Here is a 9056-nt window from a genome sequence, read left to right as displayed (position 1 = left end):
CCTAGCATGCATGAAGCCCTGGGTTCAATTCCTCATTACCACATAAACAGAAAAAAAATGGAAGTCATAAGTAGAACTGTGTACTTTATAATCCTACTAGGGAAAGCAGTTTTCTGGCATTGGAGGCAAAGGGATATTAACAGTCGGAGAGGTCCTTTGAGTCCCATGATTCTCTTTGTTCTACTTAGCTTGCTATTTTGTTCCTGATGCTTTTGTTTATGCAAAATTCATGTCTCTCCTATCTGTCGGATTTTATTTTCAAGGGATTGCTGTAATTATATTCAAAAATACATTTTTTTCTAATCATTAAGAATGGGACCTTATTCTATAGAAACATATGTAAGGAATCTTGTTCATTGCTTTCCAGTACAATTTTAGATAAAATATAGAACACTTTAGAGTGAATGATTTCTTCCATTGATCTTTTCTCAGTATTGAAAGTTGAATGATCATGTTAACTCTGTGAAACCATGTTTCTAAATAGGAGATTGAATAATGTATTTCAAGTGTGTTGCATATTTCATGAACAGCCAAAGCTTTTAGGTCACTACAGTGAGCAGACTATTTTATTGAGACCACAAGTTGTACTTCTCATTTAACTTACTGTTAAAGGAAGCTTTTATGAAATACTTTTATGAATCATTGTTACTCTTAATTATATTTCACAAAATGAAATATAAAAACAAATATCCTTTAGAGTTGAAAATGACATTTATAGTCTTTAAACAAGATCCTCAGGAGCAAGTTTGGATTTTGGAATCTTTCTCTGGCCCAGGATAGAAAATTTTGACTTGTACTCATAAACTTGAACTGTTTCAGGCATATTAATGTAAAAACTGAAATTACAAAAGATTCAGAGGAGGCATTAATAAATCCCTCTATATATTAGAAAATTTTAAAAAAGACTAAATGGAAGAATTATTAGATGGCTACACACTGTATGATTCTAATTCTGTCATTCTGGAAAAGAAAAACCATAGACTTGAAAAATCAGTGGTTGTTTGGATTTAGGGTGAGGATACTTGATAAATAGGTTAAAAGTGATTATTTTAGGTTGATGAATCTATTTTGTATTAAAATGAGATTATGCCAACATTATACATTTTCAAAACTCATATAAGATTCTATGGCCCCATTAGTGAGATTTCATATATACAAACTTAAAAATTTCATTTAGGAAATGGAAGTTTCCCAGGAAAGATGCAAATTGTAGTATGACTCTCAAAATGAATGTAGATATACAGCCAACTCACAAAGGTAGTGAAGAAAATAATGTTGTCCTTCATAGCTGTAAGATTAAAGGCAAAAAGAATCTACTTAGGTATGGGTTAACAATTCTGATATATTTATACATGTGAGTGGAACTGGAACAATTACATGTGGATTTGGGTGGTGGAAACCAAGGGATTTTAGCAGTAGAGGTTAGAATGATCCATGCAGTGTTGAATTGGATTTGAAGAATAATATAAACTTACATTTGATATAATTCAGATATAGAAAGCCTAGAAATACTTATAGATGTATATTGAACAAAGCTCAGTACACATGCATATTTTTCTCTTTGGTTATGTTTGTTGAGGAGTAAAGGAAGTAGCACTTTGCCTGACATGGTAGCACACACCTATATTCCCAGCACTCAACAGGCTAAAGTAGGCCAACCCCAGTCAGCATAACAAGACTATCTCAAGAAACAAAAATAAACAAAGGGAACAGCAGAGAAAGTTGTAGTATGCAATTCTTGATTTCTAATATCATTCACCAGTTAAAGAATCAAGTCTTGGTAGAAATGGGTGATTCTGGGCAGAGTTTTTTAACCAATAAATTTTAAAAAGGCCTTCTAGTTCCAGAAAGCAAGAAAGCGTCAAAAAAATTCTACACTGATTTGGAATATATGTATGTATGTATATATATATATATATATCACATAGGGACCAACTGAAATATTTTTGTATTTTAAGGCTAAAACAACTTAGTAGCAAAATACAAATAGTGTTTGAATATAACCCAAAGAAGTATCTAAGAGCTATAAATAAATAAAAGTGAAGAGGCAAATCTTCCATGCAGAATAATTCCAAATTAATTATGTAGAAACCCTATCCCAAAGGAAGGGTTATACAACTCCCTATAACTCAATATGCAGTGTATGTACCTGTGTCTTCTTTCTAGAGTACTTTATAGAAAGGAAGAAACAGAAGGAATAACTTTTGTGGAGAACAATAAAACTGAGCCTTCTCAGATGATCAAGGTCAACGTAAGTAGTGCTATTTATTGTAGTATGTATCTTTTGATATGATGGAAATGGCTAAGTACTTTTTTCCCCAAAGCCTGTAACTTTGGTTTATCCAGGAGAAAACAGAAAAATTTCAACTGGGAGACATTCTACAGACTATCTGATAAATATTCATAGAAAACTATGAAGTCCTTAAAACCATGAAGTCCTTAAAACTAGGGACATCTGTAAAACAACCATGGGGTTAGCCTTGAAAAAATGTATGCACTAAAAATCTTAGTCGTATCTACTGATCTGAAATCAAAGAAAGGACATTAGATACAAATAAAGTCTAAATATGTATGGACTTTATTTAGCAATAATTTATAACTATTCTGTTCTAATAAATTTAATATAGTAATATAAAGGGAATAGGAGAAAGCATATATTAGAATGTTGTAATATCTATTTCAGTTCCTCTGCAAACCTAACACTATATCAACAATCATTTTTAAAAGCTGTAAGATATTCACCAGGAAATGATAGTTATTCAGTACTCTAGGCATTCATGCACAGTGAGACCAAGGAGGATACTCATAGGGGAGGAAAACAAAGCACAATGCCTCTGTGCCTCTGATCATTAAACCAATATTTATTGAACTGAACTCCAAGTAATGGAAACAAGAGGTTTTGGTTTTGTTTTCTTTTGCCTCATTTATTCATTTATCTGTCTTGGAGGGGGATATGGAGGGCCACAGAAATTGAGGGACAAATGGTAAGCATTTGAGCAGTGGTACTTACTAAACACTATGTTATACAGCTTTTGGGCGGCGATGGGAGGGAGAAACCGGGAGAGAGAAGAAAGGGGTGACATTGTCCATAGAGCAATGCTACACATTACCTGACTTATGAAACTGCAACCCCTCTGTAAATTACTTATATAACAATAAAAATGTCAGATATTTGTTAATAATTAATGAAAATAATCAATAATTATGAATTTAGTAAGGAGCCCAGATTCAAGACAAATGACTAGAGTTCTTTGTATGACCATGGTAAACATGACTATTTTACTATTTTACAGGTATCACTATTTGATTGCACTAATGATACACTGTGATTGTATATGAATAGTTTTCATATTTTTGAGATCTCAGGAAAAGTATTTGCGATACATTGGATGTTATGTCCGGGCTCACATCAAAATAATTGTGTTAGTTTTAGAATTATGAAACATTCTTCAGGAATGTTTTAGTGGGTAATGCTGGAGCCGGACAATGGCCACATGGGAATTTACTACATAGAGTTTGACATGTTTGTCTAAAATTTCCTAATAAAATTTAAATTATGATTCATATTAGAAGCATGTCAGGAGGGAATTAATATTTATCCTTGATAATCAAGGTGATTTTATTACTCAATTGTTAAAATAGGAATTCTTCCATAATAATACAATCTTGCTGTCTTCATAATGATAGCTAAAAAGAGATCAACAAAGTATCTTGTATTTAGAAAAATTTGGTGGTTCTGGTTTTAGTAACTTGTTAGTTATGTTTATTATCTATATTAAAATAATATCTAGTCAAACTAGGCACTCTTGGCTCATGCCTATAATCCTTCTTATGTAAGAGACCAGACTGTGCACAAAGGTCTGTCAGACTCTATCCATAGTTAACCAGCAAAATGCCAGACTCATAGCATGGATCAAGTGATAGAGCAACCAGCTGACAAGAAAGCTGAGGGCACACACACACACACAGACACACACACACACACACACACACACACACACACACACACACACACACACACATCCAGTTAACCCTTTCCCATCTGTCAACTAGCACTAATTAGGAAAAATGGTAAGATATTTACATGTAATATACTTTCTATATCCCTTTACTAATGTATGCTTCTTCTAGTTTGTACCATAATGCTAGTAAGTACTTAAATATTAATTACATGAACTGCAAGATTTTTTTTCTATTGGAACAATATTTCAAAATTGACTATTTTTATTCTATTGTAAAGGTGCTGTTATAGTCACATAAACAAGATAATGAGTACATTTCTGGTAGAACACTGTTACCTACTCCTTCATTTTTCTTCCATTATCTCCCTTCCCCCATCACATTTTCCCTACCTCCAACCCCGAAGTTGTAAAGTTCATTTCCAGCATAGTGTCTCGTGTTGTGAGTATATTGTTGCTCTGGATCATCCTTTGTCCTTGTTTCACCATTTTGTTATTCCCCTTCCCTTTCCCAAATCCGATAAACATATATACAAGACTCGGGGACCAGAAAGATTGATTAAATTTTTGATAATTTACTATAGGTTGTTTTGGCCTTCAGCATTTCTAACAGATATTTATAAGTGGTGCTACATTCCTGTGAAGGCATGTCTGATACTTCCCAAGAGATTTATTGGGTTTTTTGTTTGTTTGTTTTTTTGTCGGTCATGGGGCTTGAATTCTGGACCTGGACACTGTCCCTCAGCAGTTCAGCTCAAGGCTAGCGCCCTACCACTTGAGCCACAGCGCCAGTTCCGGTTTTCCAGTGGTTTATTGGAGATAAGAGTCTCACAGACTTTCCTACCCCGGCTGGCCTCCTGAGTAGTTAGGATTACAGGCGAGAGCCACTGGCGCCCGGCTGCAAGAGATTTATTCTATCAACAAGTAAAACACTTAGCCCAGCCAAAGAAGCATATATTTCTTTAGCCAAATTTATCAAAGAAACCTAAGACAAAGAGAAAATATATGAAGCATATTCCCTTTAACTAAGGGTATGAGAGTAAATTATACTATAGACAGTACTTTACATTTAAAGGACAAGATTTGTAACATTTAGTTCCTTTCCAAGTAATTTTCCTGAGAACTTTGTAGGACAAATGTATGTGTATTTATGACTTACAGATCAGTTGAGTAAAAAAGGAACCAGTTATGTTTCATGATGTCCTTGGAAGACAGACATGTTGGCTGCACTGTTGACTTTTCCTCTAATTGATACCAAGCTAAACTTCCATTGCTTTTCAAAGTGAGCAGCAGTTTTTGAGAACAAAATACTTCCATTATGTTTTAAGAAACAGAATTTTTTTTAGATAGTGCACATGGCCACTAGGAGGCAGATATCTATTATTTTCTTCATTAATATCTATAAAAATACACATTAGAAAATAGAAATATGGACACAAAAACAAAGGTTTATTTTAATTTTTTCACTTAAGATGTATAAGAACTAGTTCAAATATTGTAAAATAACTTACTTTTCTCATCTGATTGAGAAATGTGCCTCACTGAAAACATTTATTCAAGGACAATTATAGTAAATTTGATTAACTAAAATGTCAGGTGTATAGAACTGGCTTAGAGGAATACTTTTCATTTTACTGTTGTTATAATTTAAATAATGAGTAAATAATTGACAAATTTTTCATGTATTTACTAAAATTATCAGTGGAGTTTCACTAAATGGACAAAATGAGAAATCAAGGTATGTCCCTGATATTTGGGGAACTTAGATAACTTCTGAACTGTGGTCCTGGTAGGATGGTAGGTGGTATCTACCATCTCTTTTATACTTGATGAATGACCCAGTGAAAAGTTATAATAATAAAGGTGAAGATTTCTCTTACTACCAGTGTAACTTATAGATTTATTCTCACCCACTCTGCCGTTAACCTCAGCTCCTCTCTTAGTATGTACATAAGGATTATTCCCACAATTTAATAAACTTTAGGTTTGAACTGTTTTTCTAAACCTTAGCTATGTATCTCCTTTCACTTTTCATTCTAATTTTATGTATTGTCTAAGAATAAAAATAAAGCGCTAGCAGAAAGATTGAGGAAGGAAGCAGAGATTAGGAAGAAGGAGATGGCAAGTAACTAAGTATTCTTGAGGACTGTAAGAATGACGAAGAAGAGATCATATAAGGAGAAATAATGATTCATGAGTAGGAGGAGAGGAATGCAGAGAGATTCAATGAAAGTGGAGAACAAGGCAAGTGGGCTGGGAAGGAGGAAGACAAACCAAGGAGAGACAACTGCGTTAGAATGTTGTCAGATGGAACCATGAATGGCTGAACAGATGGTTTTGTTTTCTTTTCTCAATTGTAAGTGTTTTCTTTGCAAAGTCAGATTCACTAAAAAATATTCTTGTATGGTCTGGATGTACAAGGCACTGTTCTAAGAGCAGAGAATTAAAACAGTGGTGTAAAGCAACTTTTATTGTAGCAAATGGCAGGTCAAACTTTGCTGGGTAAATCATACATATAAAAATTGTTTAGTCAGGATTTTTATACCGTAAGACTTAATGATTCAATCCACCTTTGTTTTTCAAGTCAATTGACATTCAGATATGTTTTATTATTTTAAATTATGTCAACACATACTCAACTATTAATACCATTGCATTTTAATTTACTTGATAAATTTATGTTAATGCACATGAATCTAAGAAAGATGACAGCCATCAAGATAACCAAAGAGGTAAGAAGAATAAATGTCGGCAGAGTGGGAGAGAATAAATCTATAAGTTACACTGGTAATAAAAATTGGAGGATAATTTGAGGAACTATATACAAAGGAAAAGGGAGTAAACTGAGACATTAAAGCCTGTTCAGCAGAAAATGGGTAAACATGTAGCTGGCTTCAAATGAAGTGACTGATGTGATCTGTTGATAATTAAATAAGAAAATGGGTAGATAGTTTAAGAAAGGAGAGGAAAGGATCAAATCCAAAGATCATGCAGTTAAGAAAAGCAGAATAGAGACAGAGAACATCGATATTCTCGGACTGAATGGAGCTGGGATCTTCATGAATCAAGTGAGAATGTGTCTCAAAAGATTTGTACTTTTCAAGTTGTCATGTCCAAAACGAGCTTTACAACGTCGGTGCTGGGGGGGGGGGGAGGAATAGGATTGGGATGGGGGGGAGGGGGGAGGCTGGGAAGGGATGTGAAGGGTAAACAAAGGAGGAGGCTGCAATGCTTGGTAAGAAATGTACGCATTATCCTGCCCATGTAATTGTAACTCCTCTGTACAGTATGTTCACAAATTAAATTAAATTAAATTAAAAAAAATAAAAAATAAAAATCTTTACTGAAACCGAAAAAAAAAAGATTTGTACTTTTTTGGAGTACTGCTCCTCTGGAACATGGATGAATAGGTACATAGCTAAATTTCTGGTGCTGAGAAAGTTCTGGTTTCTGAAAAACATGATAGTAAGGCTGTATGGAAGAGCCATCTGCAATGAGTATTAATGCTTTAGGTGACCATTAATGCATTTGTCTTTTAGATGGGTTCTCTAGACAGTGGTGATTAGAAAGGAATATGATAAGCTTCCAGAGGGTTGTAACATTCACATCCTTGATCTGCATTCTGGTTACCTGAATGTATTCATTTTATGACCATGAATAAAATTATGTATATATGTGCACTTCAAAATATTTCTTGTGCTTCAACACAAAGTTTTAAAAAAAATCCTGTTGCCTGGGCTTTGCCCTACAATGAATTAAAAAATTGTAGGGTTTAAGTTCAATTATTAATATATTTTAAAAGTTTCTGAAGCAGTTCTGTCAAAGAATATATAATAAGTAAAATGAATCAATAATTTTAGTAAATGACTATTTAAAATATATTAGGTTATTTTAATGCTTTCCTTGTATTCTTAATGTAGATACTAGAAACTGTGAAATTATGTTTGGCTTTATTATTATTCTTTTGGACAGTCCTTGTCCATTTGGAGAACATAGGAATTGTCATCAGAGAAAATATAATTTTCACTCCTAGATTTGAAACCCTCACATTGCATGACTTTTGACAGTTAAGTTTTGGACAGTCACTTACGTTTTCTAAGTCCCAGCTTGTTTATTTGTTAGCAGATAAATATTCATTTATTTCAGAGTAATTATGAGAAATTAATTTATCAAGCATCTAATGTATATTCAGAACATAATAGTTGTCATTATCCTAAGAAAAATGGTGTATTCTTGCCTATTCAGAAGTCATTTTTCCCTTGAACTACACAATATCATCAAAGAAACATGGTTCCTCTAAAAACTGAAAAAGTTATCAGTGCATGGATAGAAATTATGGATAAATTCATATAGCAACTGCTTTGTCAGAAAGACCCTTTGCTGCATCTCATTTTTCTTCTGACATCTCTGGCTTTATCAGCTTCCAAATTATTAATATTGAGAAAAAAAGTCCTTTATCTACTTTCAGCTTGTGACCTTTAGCATATCTTCAAACACTCAACATTTAGTTTCAAAATTCTTTCACTCACTATATTAGGCTTCTTAACATGGACCATAGCTGTTCCTGATGGCTGATCTCTTGGAGTTGGCCTGGCAGCTGTTGCTGAACTTTGTCAGGAACAGAATCAAGTCTTCAGTGATGTTTTTTTAGCTTTTGGATTTTTGTGACTGTTGTACAAAAGATTTTAGGAGTTAACTTCAACCTATTGTTCTAGTTAACTTGCATGATTTAAACAAATAAATGACTCTATATGAAGCTTCTTGTCAGTCTAGGTTAGGTCATTTTTTAATATAGGATGCCTAAAGATTACTTCTTCAATGAAATCAGTATTTCAAGAAATAACACCAGTACATACTTCTCAATGCTATTTTCTGTTGAGTGATATTTCTCCTCCAGAAACTATATATATTTCATATTTCATATTTATGTTTTGTTGTGCAGGATAATCACTTACTGTATATATTTATGTATTTTGTGACCATTTCTATTAAATTAGTACACTTTAAATTAAATTAGTATGTTTATATTTTTTATAAATCTTTGGTTCTCATGTGGCATTGTTTTGGTATGCAGACTTATAAAAGTATATTATTTAA

Source organism: Dipodomys merriami, unplaced genomic scaffold (assembly GCF_024711535.1).
Source record: "Dipodomys merriami isolate MVZ:Mamm:240054 unplaced genomic scaffold, mDipMer1.0.p SCAF_4, whole genome shotgun sequence".
NCBI lineage: Eukaryota > Metazoa > Chordata > Mammalia > Rodentia > Heteromyidae > Dipodomys > Dipodomys merriami.
This window is presented reverse-complemented; position numbering follows the sequence as displayed.